This window comes from Natator depressus, chromosome 2 (genome assembly GCF_965152275.1).
Source record: "Natator depressus isolate rNatDep1 chromosome 2, rNatDep2.hap1, whole genome shotgun sequence".
Taxonomy (NCBI): Eukaryota; Metazoa; Chordata; order Testudines; family Cheloniidae; genus Natator; species Natator depressus.
Window position 1 is genome coordinate 37,094,636 of NC_134235.1, and position 26,348 is coordinate 37,120,983.

Sequence of the window (26,348 nt, forward strand, 5' to 3'; positions counted from 1 at the left end):
TGAAATAAGTGACGTCATTGTACCTAGCTATTCATGATTTAGACCACCGTTGGGGCTAGTTCTTGGAATTTCCATGTATGAATGTGGTGTAGCCTTCTTTTATTCAATGCATTACTTTGTTCTGCCTCATAACTAGCAAGACCAGGGGGAATTCTTTGAGGCACTTTCAGACTATTTCCCTTTGCTCTCTCCTACACATTGCTGAACACATAAGTAAATGCTTTTTACTGTCTAAAGACTGGATACAGTGACATAACCACTACCTGCAGTCTTCCTAGGAATTAGAGACGTGAAGACTGAACATTTGTACTGTGGTTGTGCCCCAATCAAGGTCAGCATTCTGTTGTGCCAGGTGCTGTACAAACACAAAGACTATCCCAGCCCTCTGAAGAGCTTGCGATTTCTTCTCTTTAAACTACTTGCTCTTAGGGCCTGATCCAAAGCCTGTGGTAGTCAATGAGAATTTTTCCATTTACTTCCATGGGCTATGGATCAAGACCCATAGAGTCAAACACCTGGCTCTGTGCATAGGTCAGTCTGCAGGTGAGTTCTGGCCTCACTGGAAGGTAACTGAATGTTCAGGGCTGCGGAAGGCTTCCCAGCCACTCTCTCCCTTTTCAGAAGGGTACTTCAGCCCCATAGATTCATGTAGGCTCTTATCCAGTGGTCACGTTCTCGCCCCTGCCTCAACCCCCTCTGCCATGTATTCAGCTCCTATGGAGACTGGGCTCCTCACAGGTTGTCCTTTCCTCCCTTCCTCCTGTTGCACGCTCACCCTCACAGCAGAACTGCACTGACTCCACTGCCCATTAGGTCCTGCGTGCCTAGAGAGGAAGGGCAAAAACTGTCCCTTCTGATGGTAAATTTAATTCCAGTTTCATAGCAATACCACTAGATTACAAGCAAATTCAAACCAAGAACACAAATTATACCCCATTAATATAAGTTTGCTTCTAACCATTAGCTAGGAGGAGGGCTAGGGTGATTTAGGCTAACAGCTGCCAGACAATAGGCTTGTGTATAGTATTAAATTGGTTTAATCTATGGCAGCCTATGCAATTTAAAGATAAATATACACAAACTGTTCAAAAGCTTGGAGTATTATAATGCTAATTGGGAGAGTCAGCAAATGATGCCTTTGCCATGTGTGGGAATTTCACTCTACGGGATTAGTGGCTAATTAGTGACTGACAGTTGAAGTGCTCTCCTCCCAATCCCCACCTATGGCAAACTGAAAATAATCAGAGCAGTCCCATGTGATCAACTGTTACCATTGCTTGGAGCAATTAAATAATTATATTTGGCAACAGAAAGCGAGAGTGGGTATGTGACTATTTAAACAGCTTTACAGAACCAAACTCCCAGAACAATAAGCAGTATAATTAGACACCACGTTAAAGGCCCTCCAGTATGAACAGCTTGTCGAGTCCTAAGTCACATTAGCGAGTGCAAGCTGTCTTTCTGCAAATGCACAAGTCTTGTTATTCCTGTTTCCATTTTTTCCGCACCAAGTTCATAGCACAGGAAGAACACATGCAAAATATGGACAGGAAGCACCTCAAAACATATGCTAGATTCAAGAGTGCAGGGCACAGAAAACACTGAGTACTACCTGAGTGACACAAGCATGACAGCCAGTCCTGCAAACATTACTGAACATGGGCATGCTACTGTGAGCAGCCCAAATGTCGCCAGACTCAAACGTTAAATTATGAACAAGTGCCGCGCCCTCCCCCCAAAATCATGAGATTTGAAAAAAAATGATTGGAAAGTTATTTGGCTTCTGGTATCAGAGCCTTTAGGTTTCATTTTAAAGCTGCCCTAGAAAATCACTTATATATAGAAATTTACTGTGACAGGGTCTGCCTCCATGGTGCTCCCTTGTGGCCCAACAAGACACTGAGCCCAGGAAGGCACATGGGGTCTCCAACAGTGGTTGCTCCTTCTCATGGGACCAGTACAGTGGTGCTACAGCCCTCCAGCTAAGGCATGCTTGAGATCCATCCCTTCCAAGGTACCAAACTCAGAAGATAAAGGGATGCTGCAAATTCAAAACCAGAATCATCTTTCAGCAGAACCGCACCCTTCTACTCAGGGCTTGCCTTCATGCAGCCTGTTCATTTAGCCATCCTTTCTGGGCTGAGTTATCCCATCCACGAATTCATCCTCGCAGCCAGCTGTCTTAGACTCTTGGCTGAAGAGCTCTGTTCTTCTTCCTGGTCAGCCCCCAGACTGAGCTTGGTCTCCTTCTTTTAACTCCTCTCTGCACATCTGACATCTACAGGTGTAACGGGGCAGGGCCGATTGGGTGCACTGCACAGGCCCTCATTAACCCCCTCCTTGCCAGCGTGGGGCTTGTATGGCTCATCACACTTCAAAAATGAAAAAAAAAAAAAAAAAAAGAAGGCTGAGATTCTCAAAAGTCACATGAGTCCAGTAGCTTGGGCTTTAAGAAAAGCACCAATTATTGTGAAACCTGTGATAACATTGCAGGAGTTGACTAGGTCTCCAGTGTCACTGCTTGAGGTAGTAAGTGCGTGCATCATTGGGCACTAAGCTATTTTTCTGAAATACTCTGGGTAATATTTGCAAAATCCTTTTGCTTTATTATTTCAGTGCAGGAAGATTGTTCTTTAAATCTGAATAACTGCAAATTTTCCCCCATCCCTTTGCCTTGTTAAGACCAAAAAAAAAAAAATTAAAAAAATAAAAATAAAAAATGTAAAACCACTACATTAAAATGAAACCAGCAAGGATTTTAATCACCTAATTTGACTCATGTTGGAAGTTTTTTAATTCACAGGGAGGAAATCCCCTGCATTCTAAATATTTGGAAGTGAAACATCAATTTCTCAGTGTTGTCAACTCTTGCAAGTTTTTTGTGAGTAACACAGTTTTGTCTGGGACTGGAGTCAGTCTGATCACAACCCAAGAAGCTCCAGCCCTCTTGCAAATTTCAACCCTGCCTGGGAGGAATGCCCCCTCTGGTTGGCTGCCTTCCTTACTTGCCTGCCTCCTTGGAAAGAACAGCCAATCAGGATTGCTGCAGGAGGCAGACAGAGTTCTCCTTCCCCCACTCAGGAGATGCCAGGGGACAGCCTGCAGCACAGCCAGTCTCCTGGAAACCTAATGAGCCCTAATACCAGCTCTCTGATTGATGGTGCCTCCTGATTGGTTGAAGGAGTCAGCCAACTGATACTTAAGCTCAGTAGCAGCAGCAGTCCAGTAGCTGTTCAATGGATTCTTAGACCACAATTGCACTTGATCTTGTCCCTGCCTCTGCTATCTCTAGCCTTGCTCCAGCCCCCAGCTTCTTCCTGACTCCCAGCTTCGACCCTCTGCTAGTTATACCTTCTGTCTGCAGCTCTGATTAACCCCTCGGCTTAGGCATTGGTTTCTGACACAGCATTGATCCTTGGCTTCGCTCCTGGATCTGCCCCACCTGAATCCAGCTTTAAGTGGGAGGCTGCACTCTTTCTCCAACCACTAGGTCAGGCCACCTAAGACTCAATCACTGACAGGAGCAGAGAGAACTTTTGGGTAGGGGAGGAGGAGAAGGAACAGCTCTCACTGTTTTCAGAGGAGGGAGCAGAAAGAACTTAGATGGGAAGGTGGATATGAGGACCCCACTGCAGCTGCTCACCTAGGCCTGGGTTGGGTGAAGACTCCCAGGAGCTGCAGGAGGAGCAGATGCAGGGGTTAAGGGGACAGGCAGGGCAGAATTGATGTCGGGGGTCACAGAATTAATTAGACCCTGCTGGTGTGCTCTAAAAGATTCCTAGTTCATGTTAATGTAGTCCTGACCATGAATGTGAACTAGGTACCTTTAGCGCATGCCAGCAGTGTCTATGCAGGGCAGTTAGGATGCTATGCATTAGTGCTCTACAAATCACACTGCTTTAGAGTGCTTTGCCGTGCTGTGTAGACAAGCCCTAATGCTCTAGGCACATCACACAAGTAAGCACAATATTCAGTGCAAAATTCACAATCAGAAAGAGAGGCCTGTGAGTCCTGCAGTAATAGAGTCAGGCTTCCCAATGATCAAAATAATGCAACCATTAGATCAACCCACTTCCCCCATAGTTCTTGCCCATTGACCCAAATCCTCCCTGGATGCCTGAGGAAAATGGTGGGCTTTCCAAAAGGCCCATCAAACAAATCCAAGCTTACAAACAAAAAGCAAAGCTAGATACAAAGTCAAAGCTCCTTCCTGGAGAACATCAGCCCTCTCCAGGTTAAGATAATGGGGCTCCAGCTCAAGGGCCTCCATTAATCTTTACTGCGGAAGTATTGCATGGGATTTCTTAGATTAAAAACAATACCTTAAACCAAGCTGCCTGAAGTGGCTGGTATGGCGCCCTGACAACAGAGACTATGTACATGCAACTTATAGTAACAATTATATATAGTAGTATATATATATATGTAGTCTCTGTTGTAGTCCCTCTCTCTCTCTCTCTCTCTGTATGCGTATATGCACATATACACATACAGAGAGAGAGAGACGTAATTGGAAAAGGTCTGGTTTTAAAAAGTCAAGAGTTGGCACTTTGAGAAGTTTTCCATATCTGCTACACCACATCTAAAACACGGGCTGGCCTAGAAACTTCCAGGTTGTTTCAGAACTGTTAAACGAAAACCCTACCCCTTCTGGGCTCAGCTGGAGGGCTATATTAACATACTGATGAAGGAGACTGAGGCAGCAGCAGTCACATGGGGAGACGGTAACCCACTGCCAAAAGCACCTTTTTATATTAATCATTGATTGAAAGACAAATACATAAACAAATGGAGAGAGGGAAGATATAGTCTTGCCACAACTCTGCTGAAGTCAATAGTTATGCCTCCTTACAGAGGGGCTGAATTTGGTTCAAAACCTTTCAGTGTTGTATTAGAAGTACTGAACTCCCTTTTAAGCCCATATCTGCCTCTGTGCTTAAGTGATTTCACGATTATTACGACACATAACTATTAAGCAACATCCATCAGATGAAATTTTGACTGGGTTTCATTTGTCCAAGTCATCAGCTAGTTGATTTAGGTCGTTTTCTGAAGTTCAAGTTAAAACACATTACTTTCATAAACATGAGTAATGCCCTTCAATGCAGGGATGTGGCCGTACTAGTGTGTTTATTTTTCTTACCCAGTAGCAATTAAGAACTAAAGGTTTGTTTGGTTTTAAGATTATTTCTCTTATTTGAGAAATCGCATCAGTAATTTAATTCTCATAGCACCTGTAAATTTTTAAGAAACAGGTTTCAGTTCATTTATGTAATGAAAACATCTACCATTAGCTAGATCTGTTGAATCAAGATTTTTCGATCATCCTTAGGAACCATTGTGCTGGGAACATAAATTTGGGAAAGCAATAGGTGTGTGCTCCCAATTGCCCACATAAAACTCCTCTTTAATCACTGTGCAAGGAAGAGCAACCTGATCCTGTAGAGCTGCTGTCAGAAGCTCTATAAATTGAGGTTGCTCACCGCCAGAGAAACTCACAGCTTGGTGTCCTGTGTGTGTGTGTGTGTGTGTGTATGTATATTTATATACATACATATATATACATTTCAGTGCACAGAACCCTGTGTTCTCACATCTTTGCACATCAAGACAGCATACCAAAGTTTGCTAGTACGAAAAAATAAACCATACTTAAAGGTCTCTAGCCCTGTGCAAGATTGATGTGAGTAAATCTCTATTGGTAAAAAAGTGCTACATCAGCACAGCAGGACTAAAATGTTAGAGTGCTCATGCTTAAAAAGCCAACAACGCAAGGAGCCCTCAGTGTGTGCAACCAAACAAAAAAACAGTGGATAATCTGGCAATAGCCAGGACCCTAAATAAGATGAAAAATAGTGTTACAGAAGAGATATTGTCTCACAGTATTTGATTCAACGAGTATCTTTCATTCTCTACCATTAGATTGCTTTTGTGAGGTCTGATATAGTATAATCTTTTATTCCTCAGCTTTTCAGTATTAGATTGACCAAAAAAGATGTTTAAAGCTATTGTTGAGAATACTTTAAAAATGACCATTATGCAGTAAATGAGGCATGTACTAATAATGAATGTGTCAATTTTCATAGAATGGTTGTTTGAAATTGGCATCTTTTGCATGTTCTGCATTAAACTCCTTTTGGAAATGTCTTGCATTTTATGCTAAATAGAACTATTGATCTGAAATATTGCTATTGGCCTTAGATACAACAAAGTTGCTCAGACACTGTGTTATTGGGCATCAGTAAAGGAATCTGAATAAACAGATAATAACTAAATTGACTAAGTCTTGACAGCAATGTCTTCCCTGGTGAATTGGGATGAAGCACTGCAAACTGTGAGATTAGGAGCCTGACAGAGAACTGGAGGCAGTTAATAAGACACCTATTTAATGACCAAGTATGCGGATTACGAAGTGGGAAAGGCAAAAAGGAACATTCAGTTGAATGGAGCTTGTTAAGGTACCTCCCTGTGTTTGAATAGCTTTTGTATGGAATTTTATAAGAGCTATGAACTTTATGTGCTGACAAAGGGTTCTGCCCCTTTGCAAAGCTGAGGCAGGATTTGGGGCTCTGCAGATCAGTTTCTGGTATGGAGCAAAAATCTCCAAAACAGCCACACACACGCCAACCACACACACAATCAAAATTCAGAAAATTGGAGCCAGCTCTAGCTACCTCATGCTCTTGGGCAGGAGGGCCTGGCGTCAGAGTGGATGTTATTTGGGTACTTACACACTGTTTCCATACTTTCCTACATTTTTAGGAATTCTAACCTTAACTTTGCATCCATTTCCTTGCTGTCCAGTATTTTATTTATTTAAACTACAATGTTCTTTTAGGGTTACCTTTCCTTAGTAACTAGCCAAGCAAAAATGAGGTCTGACACTCAACTCAATGGCATTTGTCTGTCTGCAATACGATAACTTCTGAACATTTCATCTGATCAATTCCAAGATTTCAGAGAATGTTCTATGTAGGCATGGGTGTCCAGAACTGTATTTCAGAGTAGCAGCCGTGTTAGTCTGTATCCGCAAAAAGAACAGGAGTACTTGTGGCACCTTAGAGACTAACAAATTTATTTGAGCATAAGCTTTCATGGGCTACAGCCCACTTCAATGGATGCATAAAGTGGAACATATAGTAAGAAGATATATATATACATACAGAGAACATGAAAAGGTGGAGTAAGATGCTAATTAATTCCTCCACCTTTTCATGTTCTCTGTATGTATATATACATCTTCTTACTATATGTTCCATTCTATGCATGCGATGAGGTGGGCTGTAGCCCACGAAAGCTTATGCTCAAATAAATTTGTTAGTCTCTAAGGTGCCACAAGTACCCCTGTTCTTTTTGCAGAACTGTATTGATTATGGTGACAAGTGGAAAAAAAACACAAGAGGGAAACTGACACAGAGAGCCCGGGGCATCTGCTTAGCACAGCCATCAGCCTCAAGCACCTTGGTAATTGCCTATAGATCAAAGAACTGCTGATGGCAGCCATTAGCACCTTTCAGCATAACAATACCACACCCTCCCTGCCCCGCCCCCCCATCATGGCTCTGCTGTGCTCCCAATGTTCTTTAAAATCCTGACACCCTGAAATACTTCTCCCTCCAAAACAGAAAATAAATGCGAATGGTGGGGGGAAGGAGAACCCACAGAGCCCCTGAAATAGAGGGGATGGCACTCAGGGAGGGAGCTTGTGGGGGAAAATGCAGGGTGCCCGCAGTCCATTCAATGAGCCCAGCCTATAAATGAATCAAAGTGTGTGACGCCAGCTAGTTGATACATTAACAGCCTTCAATCCATCTTAAAAGATTTTTACCTGCATGTTTCCTTAAAGTTTGTCTACCCTTCTAGTGCTGCAGCGGTGCAGCTGTGCCACTGTCATGCGAAGTGAAAACACTCCCTACACCAGGGATCTCAAACTCAATTTACCTTAGGGCCAGTGCCAGTCCTCAAATCCTCCCAGCGGGCCAATAATGTCACTGAAATGGTGTTCAGAAAAGAAAATGTTTATATTGTATTTTTTATTTTGAATTTCTTAGAAATAATAAAACTGTCATACAACTTTATACAATTCTTTGCCTGCCAGAGAGTTTTTAGTGTTGGCCAGCCACCTGGCAACGCTTCAGTTCTGTCAGTTTGTTGATGTTTGGCCTGCGTGACTGAGCAGTTGAAACCTGCAGGATTGCAGCAAGGTGGGCATCAGATAGTTGTGTTTGGTACTTTGACTTGTTTATATTCATTGTGGAAAAGAGTGATGCTGCCTCTGCCCGGCTGACTCTGCCTGGCAACTAATGATGATATCTGTAAAAAAGAACAGGAGGACTTGTGGCACCTTAGAGACTAACACATTTGTTAGAGCATAAGCTTTCGTGGGCTACCGCTCACTACACTGGATGCATAGAATGGAACGTATAGTAAGAAGATATATATACACATAGGGAGAAGGTGGAAGTTGCTGATAATAGCTCATCTTAATTAATTAGCCTCGTACAGTTTGTATGGGAACTTCCACCTTCTCTGTATGTATATATATCTTCCATTCTATGCATCTGATGAAGTGGGCTGTAGCTGACGAAAGCTTATGCTCAAATAAATTGGTTAGTCTCTAAGGTGCCACAGGTACTCCTGTTCTTTTTGCGGATACAGACTAACACGGCTGCTGCTCTGAAACCGACGATATCTCTGTCCCTCACCCCTAGCCAATGGGAGCTACGGGAGGCTGCGCCTACAGTGGACATTGCCGCAGCGTGTCTGCCTGCGTCTCTCCTCCCATCTCTCCTCCGCGGGCCTCAGTGGGGAGGTTCTCGGGCCGCAGATGGCCCATGGGCCGGGAGTTTGAGACCCCTCCCTACACCAACAGAAGAGTTTCTCCCGTTGGTAGTTAATCCACCTTCATGAGAAGCGGTAGTTATGTGGATGGGAGAAGCTCTCCCATCGACACAGAGCTGTCTACACTGGTGGTTAGGTCAGTATAACGGTGTAGTTGGGCTTTAGCTCACGAAAGCTTATGCTCAAATAAATTTGTTAGTCTCTAAGGTGCCACGAGTACTCCTGTTCTTTTTGCAGATACAGACTAACACGGCTGCTACTCTGAAAGCTGAAATATAAGTTGGTAGTGTAGACCAAGCCTTGGTTTTAAAAGAGGTGTTTTCAAGAGTTACTCAGATGTTCGTTGTTGGTTTCTAAGGCTAAAACTTAGATTTGTTTGCACATCCTCTGGTGTAGCCAGGACTGGACTGGTCCTGAACTCCCAACAGCCAGCCTGGGCCCGCTGGATTAACAGCTTCCCTTAAGAAGAGGCCACAGTCTCAAAGTTATTTACTACCATGAGTCTAAATTCTTGCCCTTTGCTGCATCCTACTGAGCCCTTACAACAGCTCCTCTGCCATCAAGGTCCAGGTCGTGAGGAAGATACACCCTTAACAAGGCAAGAGCCTCTCCAAATAGTCACACTCCTCCTTATTATTTTGCTGGTACTTGTCATTTCTGTTTTGTGTGTTAAATATTTGGTACAATTTATAAAATCTCAATAAAGTAACAGCTATTTTTTCCCCTTGTGATAGCATCTTTCACTGTGGAAGCCTGTGAGATTTTAAGGATGTTACAGTGGCAGCAGACTTCCTTTGCAAGTACATTTACAGAAGAGCCAATGAAAATGGCTTTCTAGTGTAATTACCCAAAAAAACTCAGCCTTGTTTGCTGATGTAATTGGGCCTGAGCCATTTCCCCTAGCTGGCACTTTCTTGCCTTTTCATAAAAGGTAGAGGGGAGCAATGGTGATAACTGATATGGACAAGCTGGACAACAGTGACTGGGTATTGCAGTAGTCTGTGTTTGGAGACCCTCTCGTTGCAAGCAAGATGATCCTGTTACGCTCTGCAGAGCAAGTCTGAACTGGAACAAATGATCAGGAAGTGCCAGTTCCAGCCCTTCAAAATGGCTCTGGGCGGCTTTGAATACTAAATTGTTCAGGCTCAGGAAACTTTATATATTAGCACCAAAAAGTCATCGAACCAGTTTTGGTATCAACATCTTATTGCTGAGATCCTTGAAAAACCACCACACAGATAAAGAGAGGCGGGTGGTTTCAGAGCCATTGGTTATTATCGTGTTTATTGGGCTGATTGTTCCTCTGCCATGTTGTGGTAATCCTGGGCACTAGTGCAGGTATTAACATGTACAGGAAAGCTTTGTCACAGTAAAAATGACTGCAAATGCTACTCTCTTGCTGCCAGCCAAAGATATAATCGTATTTTAAGTCAGTCCTGGTTAAAATCATCTGCGGGACTGTGAAAAGGTCAAAGGTTTGCAGGTTTAGGATTTCGTGGGAATATATGCTTGTTTGGACCTGGCCCAAGAGCTTAGTTTACCTGTTTGACAGGTAACAATTAGAGAGTAATAGCTTGCCTAGCTGGAATGTTGCTGCTGAGGCCCAGCACGGAGGATCTGGTTTACCTGTTAGGCAGGTGTGGGCTGTAGAGCTCAGATAGGTATGTGCACGCACAGCATTCCAGAGAATCAGTTTTCTCTTAAAGATACAGCAATGACTGCAGGGCACAAAAGGACTGGGCTTAGCCCTGGCTTGAAGACTTTAGCTATTTGCAAGGTGAAGAAGCAAAATAAATAGTATCAGAGAAGACAAGCCAAGGAAAAGACTGCAAGGAGCATTTGGCCCTTTTTCTTCCCCTTTCCATTTGTCAGGTGACAAGAATGTTTGATTATTGATCAGAGAACCTAACAAATGGTAAAGTAGATACACATAAAATGTCGGGGTGCTAGAAAAAGATGGCAAAAGTGGTGGGGAATCTCAGTGTAGAGACTATCTGAGTGGAGTTGTGCCCGTTTCCTCCTTGTCTGTCTAATAGCAGCACTTACTGGCTGTCCGTCGGCTGAGCTGACTGCTCGAAGAATGGAGCTTAAGAATTTTCTTTAGAATTTGCTCACCAGTGGCACACATGGCACCAAGCAACATGTTTTGAAAGAGGAACCTGACTTGAAAGGAAAATCACCTTGTCAATGGTAAATAGCACTACTGTCAACGCCTAAGGATAGTCTTCTACCAAACAGACCTTCAGAATCCCCAGCTTCAATATCCGACTCCCTTTTTTTCCAGTGAGAGGGTCTGACAAAACTGGTTTCTTATCAACTATGTAGACAATTAATAATTGTACATATGTTTTGAAAACATTTGATATTTCCATACTCTGTACAGCACCATGCTACCATCTGAATGCTACCTGCAGTTCCATGAGCAGCAAGTTTTATGGTTTTTCAAAGAAGATTTTTATGTTTGGGAAAAGGCACTTGTGTTTGGGTGTTTAGATTTCCCTGTTTCATTCTTGACAACTGAACTGTTGTAGAATTACCTTGGGCAGGTCACTTCACCTCTCCAGGTCTCCATTTTCCCATCAGTAAAGCACAGAGAGTGATTCCCATCTTTGTAAAGCCTTGGGAGTCATGGATGAAACATGCTAATTATTCTTGTATTATCAATATGTGATGGGCCAAATTCATCCATGATCCAACTCCATGGAGATAAGGCTTATTTCACCCAGTCATTTAATACCAGACTTTCTTATTTTGAATATAAATAATATTTTTATCAACTAACATCACTCTCTACCACAAAGGATCTCTGTAGCATACTAGTTGTCTGTCATTGTTTGAAGAAAAAATCCACATAATCAGGTACAACATGAAAGCATTTGCCTTGTCCTTGTAGGAGCCAGCAATGCTCCCAGCCTTTAAAAGTTGATGGTACACTGCAGTTTAATATCTTAATCAAGGGATAATCTTTATTGCATTTGAAGCAATACATGTCTGGTGAGAATGATTAACAGCTGAAGTGAAGAGGAGGTGTTTAATCATTCTCAAGAGCTGTTTATTGTAAGTATAGGACAAAGTAAGAGAGAGCATTCCTGTTACATCCTGGAACAAACCACAACATAAAAATAAATATGTTTGGAAGTGCTGTGCTGCCATCTTTTTCTTGACTATTACACTACGGAGATATTCAGGGCATAGCTAGCTCTTTTGGGGAGGGGCTCTCTCATTCTGTGCTTGTGCAGCCCCTAGCACAATGGAACCCCAGTTCTGTTTGGGGCCTCTGAGCACTACCACAATATAAACATTTAATAATAATAATGGTCAGAGAAGGAATGAGTGGTTGGGATAGGTTGGGAAAAGGAATAATTGTTGATGTGCTGTTGTTTAAAAGAAATAACAGTTTGTGTTAAGCGCCTGTATGGAAAAAGGAATATTGTGATTGGTCCACCTATAGGGCCAAATTCTTCTCTTCGTTACATCCAATGCAACCTTTTTCACTTAAAGGGCCCGGGGGAACCAAAACACCCCACTGACTTATTGAGTAAAGAAATGTCTCCAGAAGCAGAAATGCATAGCACCAAAACCAAGAGCAAAATTCTCCTGTCCCCTCTGCACAGCAGTACTTAGCTTAGGTGTTTTCTCTCTTTACATGAGTGTGATCCACCTCCCATTAAAGTTAGTGGAAAGAGACCCACAGACTTCACAGAGAGTTGGATCAGAGACCATGTGATCATCTCCCATTAATGTGGATGGAGATCTGAGTGGAGAATTTGGACCTTGCTTAGCATTGAATAATATGCTCTTTAAGGGTACATCTACACAGCACTTAAACACCCACAGCAGACCCGGGTCAGCTGACTCGGGCTTGCAGGGCCCAGGATGTAAAATTGCTGCATAGATATTCAGGCTCAGGCTGGAGCCTGAGCTCTGGGACCCCCATGAACTGAGCCCAAACATCTACACCACAATTTTTAACCCCAAATCCTAAGCCCCATGAACCCAAGTCAGCTAAGCCAGTGGGTCTTTTATTCCAGGGTAGATGTACAATTTTCACATTATTAGGGAGAGCAGACTCATTACCTTCTGAAGAGAAGTGAAGCTGGTGTTAAAGGTGTTACACCAGCAGCGTCCCTGTGACAGAGCTTTGCATATCCATTAATTTTCTTAAACACTTTTTTGTGAACATGAACATTAAGGAATTTAATCCTTCAGTCTGATTTACTCATCAACACTGATGCTGCTTCACACCTTAACAGCATCTAAGCCGTAACTGTCTAACAGAGTTTCTAAACATTTCAAGAGAGGAGTCAAGATGTGCGAAATCAAGAAGAATTTGAAAGGCTGGAGGGAAAAAGCCAGCATGCCAAACCTTCAGAATTCAGTGCACAGGGATTAGTTTAAACTAGGGAACTTGCTCCTCTTAGAGAGAAGGAGCAGATACAGGGGAAAGAGACATCCTTAAGTTGCTCAACATTTCCCCTTATAAGATGTGGATTTCAGTTACTTTTGACTTTGCCAAATTGTAACTGTTTGGACTGAAATTTCCATGCCGAGTGTCTGCCTCAAGCTGAATTATACTGGAATATTTCAGCCTAAATAGTTCAACCATTTCTGAGAATGAGGCTAGGGGAAAATACATGTTTTTGTTCATGTGAAAAAATTCTGACCTTTTTAGAACAGGACTAGCACTCTTATGCTTTGAGATAGAGAATTGAAATTTAGCACAGCATGGCCTTGGTGTCAGATTTTCACAGGGATGTGTTTTTAGCCATCCCTGTGAAAATCTGCCCAAATTTGACTAAGTTATAAGCCTTTGAAACATCACAGTTTGCACATGTTCAGTAAAGAATTCTAAGATTTTAGCAGCTAAATTCCACAAAGATTTCATTCACACTAAGCGTGCACTAGCCCAGACCCCAATCAACATTTCACTGGGCCTGGGGCAAACTCATAACATGGGCCCCATCCCATCCCACAGAGACACACTAATTAATCAAAGAAAAATGTATATGTTGTTTCTGAAATGGCATAGATAGAAAAATAAAGTTGTAAAGTGATAAGGCCTGAGCTTTTTCGTTGCAAAATCATGAATGACCTCACTAAAGTAAATTTTTCTTGTGAGTTCACATTCAATAGACAAAACAATAGCAAGATGACCTAAGTGTTCCTGCATGATAGGAGATCCCCTGCAGTTTTTGATGAGTGCCAGCTCATTGCAATTTTTTTCAACTTCTGCCACAGTCACTGGCAATGTGCAAAAAACCAATTTTTTTCCCATAGGACTATGCACACTTAACTAAAAATTAGATGTAGTTATTTGTTGTAAATCTCATTAAGTTAGGTAAGTGGTGGGAGTTCAAGTTCTTTTCCAAAAGCAGACTTGACATTTTTTTTCAGATGTAAGATTTCTCATGGTAAGCTCTCCAAAAGATCCATAGGATACTTGAGAATGAGACATTTGGATTCCTCTTCCAGTTCCTTAGGCTCCAATGTGACATTTTAGGACTGACTGGAATGTAAAACTAATGTCATTGGGTGTTCTGAATTAGTGCTCCAACTCATAGATAACATTGTCCAAAGTTGCATAGAACACATTTCTTCTGAATAAAGAGACTGTTTCATCTTCAGAGTGATAGAACATGATTATTCAGGTGTCCGATGAAATCTTTTCCATTTCCAACCCCTTTTCTGAGTAACTGTGAGAAAATTCCCATAGCTTCTGCCACAAGGCGTGTTTCCAATAGAACTTTGGGCCACTGATCTCAAAGTTGCTTTAATTCTTCAATAATAACTGCGATGAAGAGCTGACTGAATCAAGAGAGATTCCTCAGGCTTGTAAAATCTTGTTTATCTCATCAATACTTCAAAGAACTTTATACCAGAAGCCAGCCAACAAAAGGCATGAAAATGAGCTGAAGTCTGTTTCAGTGCTTCCACTTCTAATCTAGCTTTGTGTGTCAAATTTAATTGAGGAGCACATTCCAGCATCTCCAGAATACCTGGGAGATGCTTTGCCATTGGATGAACAGCGTCAGCACATGCACTCCATCATGTGTCTGATTGAGAATGGAGTGACCAATGTAGCTTAGTTGATACAATCTTCCACCAAACAGGACTGGCCCTGAAAAACATGAAAAATACCTACACGGAGCCAAAAAATGTTACTGTTTCCGTACATGCAGCAGCAGCAACAACTCCTATAAGATTAAATGAATGGGAAGCGAACGGAGACTACACAGCAAGATGATTTTTGGACATAATGCAGGCCTGAAAGCCTTTTAATTTTCCTGAGATATGAGATCCATTATGAAATCCTTGACCTTTACAATCATCAAGGGGAATGTTATGTCATTTCATGCTGGCAATTTGCATTTTGGCTATCTGTTCTCCAGTTTTCCAAAGTTTATGAATTCAAGAAACCTTTCTTAAATGTTAAATGCACCACTGTCTTGCAACCCTTATGCTGTCATAATGAGCTAGTAACTCAAGAGTTCCAAAAAGTTGCTGTTGTGTGGATTATTATTTCCTGGGAATAGCTAACTTTAATTCTGCAATTTCCTAACTTTTGAGTACTTAACTTTGCAACCTTAACAATGTTATTTCAATGTAATAATGTGTATGTAATACTGTATAAATCTACTGAAACTTCTGCAGCTGTCAGATATTTAAATCCAAAAAATAAGGTCGTTTGCACACAGACCTAATTGTATATTAGTAGCAGCCTAGCAGAACAAAGAGGAAGCACTTTGCCAGGTAGTTTAAAGTACAATATTGTTGTCTGTTCTGAAGAAGAAAAATGGTAAGTTACTGTCAGTGATTAGGTACTGGCATGCAGTACTTCTTGGCTCAAACCAAGACTGACTGGAACAAGGCAAATGGTTTGCTCTTAGACTACAACTCAGTTATCAATGACAAGTTGTTTGTGAATGGTAGACCTTGGTTTTGTATCTGAACATATTTTTCTCTGCCTCTGGCCTTTAATTTAAAGCATGCACTGAAGAATCACTGCAACTGAATAGCTGCTCTCTCAGGTTGAGAGACAATCTATATAAAGTAATAACCTCTTCCTAAGAAATGTTTTGCAATGGAGGAAACTTAGATTATGGAGAATTTTTTTGATTATAATATGTATTTAGAATTTGTCCAGCACAGTCTCCTTGGAATAGATTCGAACTGTGAGTATGCAGGAGTCCACACAGCAAAACAAATACAGCACACACAAGGTAGGTTCTTATACAACCCAACTCCTGTTCTAGTGGCTGCTTTTATTCAACTTCCTCAATTACTTAATTCAAACAAAGCCCTGGAGCAGAAACATATTTCAAACTACGCCAGTGCAAACATGGTCTGAGGTCCCTCTTAAAATGGCTAGTCCCAGGGTTTTCCACTGAAGGATTTGCTCCCCTCTCCCCATTCCTTTGGCACTCTCAGACTTTCATATCTCCTGAATCAATGGGAGTAATAGCGGCAAAGAGTCCTGTGGCACCTTATAGACTAACAGACGTATTGGAGCATAAGCTTTCGTGGGTGAATGCCCACTTCGTCGGATGCATGTAGTGGAAATTTCCAGAGGCAGGTATAAATATGCAAGCAAGAATCAGGCTAGGGATAACGAGGTTAGTTCAATTAGGGAAGATGAGGCCCTCTTCTAGCAGTTGAGGTGTGAACACCAAGGGAGGAGAAACTGCTTTTGTAGCTGGCTAGCCAGTCACAGTCTTTGTTTAATCCTGAGCTGGTGGTGTCAAATTTGCAAATGAACTGAAGCTCAGCAGTTTCTCTTTGAAGTCTGGTCCTGAAGTTTTTTTGCTGCAGGATGGCTACCTTTAAATCTGCTAGTGTGTGTCCAGGCAGGTTGAAGTGTTCTCCTACAGGTTTTTGTATATTGCCATTCCTAATATCTGATTTGTGTCCATTTATCCTTTTACGTAGGGACTGTCCAGTTTGGCCGATGTACATAGCAGAGGGGCATTGCTGGCACATGATGGTGTATATTACATTGGTGGACGTGCAGGTGAATGAACTGGTGATGGTGTGGCTGATCTGGTTAGGTCCTGTGATGGTGTCACTGGTGTAGACATGTGGGCAGAGCTGGCATCGAGGTTTGTTGCATGGATTGGTTCCTGAGTTAGAGTTACTATGGTGCGGTTACTATGGTAGTTGCTGGTGAGAATATGCTTCAGGTTGGTGGGTTGTCTGTGGGCGAGGACTGGCCTGCCTCTCAAGGCCTGTGAAAGTGAGGGATCATTGTCCAGGATGGGTTGTAGATCACTGATGATGCGTTGGAGAGGTTTTAGTTGAGTATGTGATGGCCAGTGGAGTTCTGCTGGTTTCTTTCTTGGGCTTGTCTTTCAGCAGGAGGCTTCTGGGTACACCTCTGGCTCTGTTGATCTGTTTCCTTATTTCCTTGTGTGGGTATCATAGTTTTGAGAATGCTTGGTGAAGATCTTGTAGGTGTTGGTCTCTGTCTGAGGGGTTGGAGAAAATGCGGTTGTACCTCAACGCTTGGCTGTAGACAATGGATCGTGTGGTGTGTCCTGGATGGAAGCTGGAGGCATGAAGGTAGGCATAGCGGTCGGTGGGTTTTCAGCATAAGGTGGTGTTAACGTGACCGTCACTTATGTGCACCATGGTGTCTAGGAAGTGGACCTCCCATGTAGATTGGTCCAGGTTGAGGTTGATGGTGGGGTGGAAGCTATTGAAATCGTGGTGGAATTCTTCCAGGGTTTCCTTCCCATGGGTCCAGATGATGAAGATGTCATAAATGTAGCATAGGTAGAGAAGGGGCGTGAGTGGACGTGAGCTGAGGAAGCGTTGTTCCAGGTCAGCCATAAAAATGTTGGCATATTGTGGGGCCATGCGGGTGCCCATAGCGGTGCCACTGGTCTGGAGGTATATATTGTCACCCAATTTGAAATAATTGTGCGTGAGGATAAAGTCACAGAGCTCAGCAACCAGTTGTGCTGTGGCATCACCAGGGATACTGTTCCTGACAGCTTGTATTCCATCTGTGTGTGGGATGTTTGTGTAGAGAGCGGGTGTAGTGGGGACGAGGTTAGGGCTGGGTAGGTGGGGGAGGCTTTAACTGAAGTAATTCTAAAAGTAAATGCATGTTCTGTCATTTGAGTGAGGTGCATTACTGAGTGTTTATATTTCATTAAAACCCCTGTTCGCATTACAGTTTTTAAAAAGTTAATACATTGACTTTTAATAGCATACTATATTACTCTTCATTTTTTTCATTTTTGACTATACTTTTGTATCGTTGTATGAAAAGGTTTCAGTGATGCAGCCCTCGGGCCAACGCACTAGTCCGCATGTGGCCCTTGTGGCGATTTGAGTTTGAGCTCCCTGGTCTAAACACTTAAAAAATGAAGATCTAAAATCAAATTATGAGAATCATCACAAGTTTATACCACACATTCTAGCACATCAAAATGCAAAGGCCAACTTATCCTCTTCAAGTCCTCTAATAACTTCCTCCCCCTGCTCTGCACATATTCTCTATTCTAGACCTCCCTCCCTCCCTCCCTTCCCCATCCCATCCACAGAGTGTCAGAACGCACAGCATCCAGCTCTCTGTACCCAGGAGAGGGAGCTAGCCTGTTGGATGGCTTCTGGGGAAAATGTAGGATCTACCTAAGCCTTAAACATTGTTTTTGTGAAAGGAACTGTGTAAGAAGGAGGGTTGAATTTTGCAGCACTTCTCCACAGACATGAACAAAGTGAAACCTCCCCCCACACTTAAATGCTTCAAAGAATATTTCAACTCAATTGTCGGCCTTACCAAGGGAACTGACAATATTACCACAGTACTTATGGTATAATGGGGATCCCTTGGGACATCATGTCAAGTATTTAATAGCCAGTGATCTCATAGTTATTCTTACGCTAAAGATACAGGATAGAAGACTCATAGGCAGCCTGAGGAATCACTTGACATGCTACAGCACATATTCCACAATGGCTATGACAAGTCCAGGCGGAAAGTTAACATACAATCTTCCTCCAAAAGCGCAATAAACTACGAGAGAACTGTGGCCCTGAGGGCGCCTGGGTTGTTCTTGGGAGGGCAGTTTTCAACCCCAGTTTTGGTATTTAAGGCCCCACATTCCATCTGGTCTTTGATTTGTATTAATCTTGCCTTGAACTCTCTATTTGTACTGCTTTAAATGAGACAATGAATTCCTTCAGAATGTATTTTTTCTGCATATTTAATATTGGAGAATGGTTCCACAGCAGACTGACCACACCGGAGACAGAAGTCTTCTATTTAGACCCAAATGAAGAGGGACTGAAGTCTTCTATTTAGACTTACATAGACCCAAACTCAGTGTAAATTTCCCCACAGTCTTGTTCTGTGTGGACCACCTCTAGACTCATTCTCCTTACCCATTCACCCCTTGGCCTCTCTGCTGAGATTGCCATTTGCCATGGCAATTCTTGTTATGTGGACACCAATCTACTAGGAACTTGGCAGAGACCATCAACTTATAACCCATAGACCACAAAACAGTAAATACATGATTATCTGGTTTGATCTCTGTTGACTCAAGCTAATTTCAAACTGGTGACTTGGAGATTAAAGTCTCCATTTTTTACTACCAATTTTCTCATCCACCCAGAGCCCTTTTTCTTCTGAATGTTCTTATAAAAATCTGAAGAAGTGAGGTTTTTACCCATGAAAGTTGATGCTCAAATAAATCTGTTAGTCTTTAAGGTGCCACCAGACTCCTTGTTGTTTTTGTGAATACAGACTAACATGGCTACCCCCTGATACTTATAAAAATCAAATCTTAGGACCAATGACTGCACAACTTACTAACTCACTTGAACCTCAGACATTCAAAATGTCCTGCTAAGACACCCTCTTGAGGCTCATGTTCCCTTACAAGTGCACTCTTTTTAAAGCTGAATGAAGCAAGAAGGAAGTTTAAGAGCAAGTTCACCTCTCTACCCCAGGGAACTGTCCAGCTATTGGCTGAAACCAAATGGAGAGGGATCCAGTGCCAGAATACTTATACAGCTGGTAGGATGTGAATCAGATTTTTTTTTTCATTCCACAAGAAGAGAAGAACACTTCATTATTTAAAGGGTGGTTTTACTGCACTCAGAGTAATTTCCAATTAAAAAAACTTCCTTCAAGTGTTAGAAGTTCAAAAATATTTTCAGATTGGTTATAATTAATTTAGAACTACAAATGTCTTCAACTCTCCTTTCCCTTGCTTACTGTTATACACTCAGCAAAGAGATATAATTTAAGGAATATTAATAAATTATAGTTAATGATTTTTTTAAAATTAGTGTTAAAGCTCAGTTTTATTTACAAGTGTATCAGAACAATTTAAAAAATTTAAAATCTACCATCAACTTCAATCAGTCTAGCCCTATGAAAAATATAGGCACCAGACACTTGTTTTATTAGGGCTTGTCTTCACATACAGCGCTGCACCATAAAGCTGCACTGTAGCTGTCATAAATATAAAGGGAAGGGTAAACCCCTTTAAAATCCCTCCTGGCCAGAGGAAAAATCCTCTTACCTGTAAAGGGTTAAGAAGCTAAAGGCAACCTCGGTGGCACCTGACCAAAATGACCAATGAGGAGACAAGATACTTTCAAAAGCTGGGAGGAGGGAGAAAAACAAAGGGCCTGTCTCTGTCTGTATGCTGCTTTTGCCGGGGACAGAACAGGAATGGAGTCTTAGAACTTTTAGTAAGTTATCTAGCTAGGTATGTGTTAGATTATGATTTCTTTAAATGGCTGAAAAAAGAACTGTGCTGAATAGAATGACTATTCCTGTCTGTGTGTCTTTTTTGTAACTTAAGGTTTTGCCTAGAGGGATTCTCTATGTTTTGAATAAAAAGAAAAGGCTTACTTGTGGCACCTTAGAGACTAACCAATTTATTTGAGCATAAGCTTTCGTGAGCTACAGCTCACTTCATCGGATGCTCACGAAAGCTTATGCTCAAATAAATTGGTTAGTCTCTAAGGTGCCACAAGTACTCCTTTTCTTTTTGAGAATACAGACTAACACGGCTGTTACTCTGAAACCTATGTTTTGAATCTAATTACCCTGTAAGGTATCTACCATCCTGATTTTACAGAGGTGATTCCTTTACTTCTATTAAAAGTCTTCTTGTAAGAAAACTGAATGCTTTTTCATTGTTCTAAGATCCAAGGGTTTGGGTCTGTGGTCACCTATGCAAATTGGTGAGCATTTTTACCAAACCTTCCCCAGGAAGTGGGGTGCAAGGGTTGGGAGGATTTTTGGGGGAAAGACGTGTCCAAACCACGTTTCCCAGTAAACCCAGATAAAGTTTGGTGGTGGCAGTGGAAATCCAAGGGTAAAATAATTTTGTACCTTGGGGAAGTTTTAACCTAAGCTGGTGAAAGTAAGCTTAGGAGGTTTTCATGCAGGTCCCCACATCTGTACCCTAGGGTTCAGAGTGGGGAAGGAACCTTGACAGTAGCGCTTTAGTGAAGATGAGCTTCTCCCGTCAACGTAATTAATCCGCCTCCCCAAAAGGCGGTAGTGATGTCGACAGGAGAAGCTCTCCTACTGACATACTGCTGTTTACACAGGAGGTTAGGTCAGTGTCACTACTTTGCTCAGGGAGTGATTTTTCAAACCCCATAGCAATGTAGTTATACAGGTCAGTAGTGTAGATCTGGCCTTATACCTGGAATCCAGTGACTGAATATTTTTCATACAGCAGTCTGTTAGATATGTCAAGTTAGATCCACAGCTAGCGTAAATCGAAGTAGCTCAGGAGATCCAAAATGTATCCTTTTCATTCTGCTCTATATTTACTGCAACAAATTTTTGGCACCTAGGCCTTCAAATAGTCATTGTGCTGCGCACTACAGTGGCAGAGAACTGTGCCACATGAGTGGATATAGAACTCAGATCCTATTGCTACAAAAGTTCAGGCCTTGCACTTTGCACTCTCCATTAGCTGTTGGTAGTTTAGGGTCTGTGAGACACAGTTGAGCAGCTCTGATTCCATCCTGCAAAAGGTAGTGCTAGACACACAAATGAATTTGTTCATTACAATATGATGCTTGACTCTGGGCCGAGTTCTGCTGTCACTGGAGTCAGGCTTGGACGCTATGTATTCTAAACACATTCATTCATATACACTTAACTGTGATGATGTACATTTACTATTTTTTAAAAAAAGTAACTCAAAATAGATTTTAAATGAAACTGAAGTTATAAATCATGCATCCACTTCTAGGGGAACACCAGGAAGTTAGAACATCAGGGTTAGAATAATAGCTAGAACATGCTTCTTCCCACTAGAAAGGCAAGGAAGAGCAGCCAGGGCTTCTGGCAGCAGATTTTATTAGCGCAGCCCTCTGAGATGACTAAATAGCTCAAGGTGAAAGGGTGTATCACTGGCTCACCTGAGTGTGTGGGTGTATTGTGAAGTGAACTTGCCTACTTCTCAGTGTCCAATTAATATCTAACTCAGGATTGCCTGCCTGGGCCTGACACTTCACAAAATAAATCAAAAGTCTCTCACTGGCCTAAACACAAAGTGCAGTCAGGAGTAGGCTCTGGCCAAGCATGGCTTCTTGGGCTAAGGCAGAGGGAGGCTCCATCTCCCCTCTCCCCTCTCCTGGCTTCACCCAGAACTGCCATTTGACAGAAGCAGCCAGCCCTTTTTATCTGGCCTGCTGGGCCCTGACTGGCTCTGTTAGCTCTCAGCCCTTCTAGCAGCTGGTGGAATAAGTCTTACCAGTTCCACCAGCAGCTGACCCTGAGAACCCTGGGGTTCTAGGTAACCCCTGGAGATCCAAACTCGCTGCCCTTCTCTTTTTAAGGGACTGCTTCTTACAGTGGGGTGCACCATGGCAGCAGGTTCTCTGGCAGGGGGCTGCAAGTGCCTGGTACACCCCATTACCAGGTGGCAAAAGCTCTGATTAACACTTTGTTTGCAGAGTTGTTCCAGGATATTAGAGAGACAAGGTGGGTGAGGTAATATCTTTTACTGGACCATCTTCTTTTGGTGAAGGAGACAAGCTTTTGAGCTACACAGAGCTCTTCAGATCTGGAAAGGTACTCAGAGGCTATGTCTACACTAGAGACTTTACAGCAGCACCGTGGTAACAAAGCAGCTGTGCCACTGTAAGATCTCTCGTGTAGCCGCTCTATGCCAATGGGAGAGAGCTCTTCTGTTGACATAATTAAACCACTCCCAATGAGCGGCAGCAGTTACGTTGGCGGCACAGCGCTGTACACACTACCACTTATGCCAGCAAAATTTATGTTGCTCAGGGGGGCGTTTTTTCACAGCCCTCAGCACCATAAGTTTTGCCAACATACGTGGTAGTGTAGACATGGCCAGAGTGTCACAGCACAGTACAAGGTAGAACAGATTGTGTAGCATAAGTAGTTAATAAATACTGTAAGAGAACATTCAGGGTACAGTGGACCGTTAACACCTCTGTACTCATAGGGGGGAAAGGGGGGTTAGTGGGCTACAGGTTGTTGTAATAAGCCATAAATTCAGTGTCCTTATTAAGTCCATGATTTTCAGTGTCTATCAAAGTTCTGAATTTAAGCTCCCAGACTCATTTTGTGAAGGTGTTGTACAGATTTCCTTTTATGACTGAGAGGTCAGATATGGAGTGGTTATTTTGTACAAAATTCACCCACAGGTGATAGAGTGTTTTTGTCCTCTATCATTTTCCTGTGTGAGTTCATTCGAGAGCATAGTGATTCTCTGGTTTCACCCACATAGTTATTATTGGGGCATTTAGTGCACTGGATGAGGTACACTCCATGTTGTGATAGCCATGGGTAGGACCCATGGATCTTCAAAGGTATTTTCTAACTTTTGAGTGCTAGACTTTGCAACTTTAATAATATACTTTGAACTCAGATTTTTATTGGCAATAGACCTTATAAACTAGGATCACTCTTATCCAATAATCCTACTCCACGAAAATAATATTTACTTAGCTATTAATGAGGTTAAGATACTTGGCCAGGCTTCTGGTACCTAAGGGAGAAAACAATGAAGTCTCTTTCCTATATTTTGTGTTTACTGTTTATAATAGTTTGTAGAATCACTTCAGCTAGTTTTAATTACACTCTCTGAAGTGAAAATGCCCACTCCTACAAAGCAGACAATATATAGTCAGTGGATAATCACTTCTTTGCTGTGATATTAATCTCATACACAGCCAGAAAAGTGGTAGCCCCTGTATACGTTTGCACTCTGTGACACATTCATTGTGTCAAAACATCCTGATGTTTGCAACACAATGTCATCTGGTCACTGTGCAAAAGAATCAAGATTTTTTTTAACATCCCTAGTGTAGGCAGAGCTTTAGAGACAAAATTAAATGGCCTTTGCAGTGCAGAGAAACAATGGAGAGATCATATGGAACTGAAAGAGACTTCTTTTGTAGTGAGTTCCTCTAGTAACAGATCAGGGGAATCATCATCAAGTGGTACACTTGGCCTTGCACTGGTAGTTTATTATAAGCAGGTACAATAAATGAGTCATCCAATGTTCAGGGGGTCAAGTATCAGGGGGTAGCCGTGTTAGTCTGTATCCACAAAAACAACAAGGAGTCTCGTGGCACCTTAAAGACTAACAGATTTATTTGAGCATAAAAATATGGAATGCTTCACGAATTTGCGTGTCATCCTTGCACAGGGGCCATGCTAATCTTCTCTGTATCATTCCAGTTTTAGTATATGTGCTGCCGAATGTTCGCGGGGAGTCTTGGCTTTTGGCCCAAGGTTCCGGCCTTTGCTCCAGAAGGGTTTCAGGCTTCCCTTCCCTCCCCTCCCCCATCACAGGATTTTTAGTGCCAGCGCTGTAAAAATAACTGGACTAAACAAAGACAGGAGAGACGGGTGGGAGACAGGCTGCAAAGAAGTCAGTTCTTGATTTCTTCAGTCTCCCCATTGTCTCTGAAATCACTCAGAATCAGGGAATGTATTATTTTCATGATTAAAAACATAAAAACATTCATATTTGTTTGTCCTGTGGCCAAAGGGGAGAAGGGCTTGGGAGCAGCCATGATGAAAAATTAAACATTTCAGTTTCTCACAGATGGTGTTGTTACCTAGCAGCTCTGTGTTCTTGGGGAACCAGGGCACAGTATGCAGCCTGTCTGACTCACGAAAGACAACCTCACCGCAGCCTGTGCTTGAACCAAATCTGCATCAGAAGACAGGCTTACAAAAAGCAATGAAAAGGCAGTGGGAAACACATTTAAACCCCTGGGACAAGGGTGACAGGATTAAGGAAACTCCCCTAGCCTCATTTGCATCGAAGATGGGACAAGGAGGCATCTCCATCAGCATACAGAATGGAGAACAGAGATTCCAAGGCAAGAACTGCATGGAACTCTGGGACCAGAAAAGCAGGACAGCAATGTATAATGGGGGATCGCTGCTCCAGATGTTAATGAACCCCTGCCTGCACACACCCAGCTCAGTAGTTATCAGACCAGTTCAAGTAATAAATCCTTTATTGGCATCCAAAATAGTGAAGCCCCCTAATTGAATTGTGAGCTCCCTCCAAGGAATACTGCCCATAGCCAGGAATGATCAGCTTCCATGGTCTAACCCAGGGGTCAGCAACCTTTCAGAAGTGGTGTGCCGAGTCTTCATTTATTCACTCTAACTTAAGGTTTCGCGTGCCAGTAATACATTGTAATGTTTTTTAGAAGGTCTCTCGCTATAAGTCTATATATTATATAAGTAAACTATTGCCGTATGTAAAGTAAACAAGGTTTTCAAAATGTTTAAGACGCTTCATTTAAAATTCAATTAAAATGCTGATCTTACGCCGCTGGCCCACTCAGTCCACTGCCAGCCTGGGGTTCCATTCACCTAGGCCGGCAGCAGGCTGAGCGGGGCCTGCGGCCGGGCCCCCAGCTGGCAAGGGGCCGGCAGTCAGAACCCCAGACTGGCAGCAGGCTGAGCGGGGCCGGCGGCCGGGACCCCAGACCATCAGTGGGCTGAGCAGCTCAGCCCGCTACGACTCAGCTCACTGCCGGTCTTGGGTTCTGGCTGCCGGCCCCACTCAGCCAGGGTCCCGGCTGCTGGTCCTGCTCAGCCTGCTGCCGATCTGGGATCCCAGCCCTGCCCACACAGAGTGGGTACCTACCTTCTCCCTGGTTCTAGCCCATTCTGTTCCTCTCTCTCTGCACTGAGCTGAGGGTGGGAGTGCAGTGAGCACAGGGCTGGGGGTGAAGGCGCAGGCTGGGGGATGGGGTGTAGGGTCTGGCCAGGAGCTAGAATGAGGGAGGGGACTCAGGGTTGGGGCACGAGATTTGGGTGTGGAGTGCTTACCTGGGCATCTCCCATTTGGTGTGAGGGGTGCAGGTGGGAATGTGTGTGTGTGGGGGGAGTACAGGAGCTCCCGTTTGGTGCTCAGGGTGGGGGTGGGAATGTGGGGGGTACAAGAGTCAAAGCATGGTGTATGAGGAGGAGTCAGGCAGAGGGATGAAGGCTCATGAGGGGGATGCAGGAGTCAGGGCATGGG

The 26,348-nt window shown here is 42.9% G+C and overlaps 1 non-coding gene across 1 annotated transcript; it reads right to left on the reverse strand.

Annotated features, from left to right (window-relative positions):
- Window positions 1–24,461: 24,461 nt before the first annotated feature.
- On the reverse strand, window positions 24,462–24,565 carry LOC141983563 (U6 spliceosomal RNA). The gene has a single exon (XR_012638402.1). It is a non-coding gene; the product is annotated as a U6 spliceosomal RNA (small nuclear RNA).
- Window positions 24,566–26,348: the final 1,783 nt, after the last annotated feature.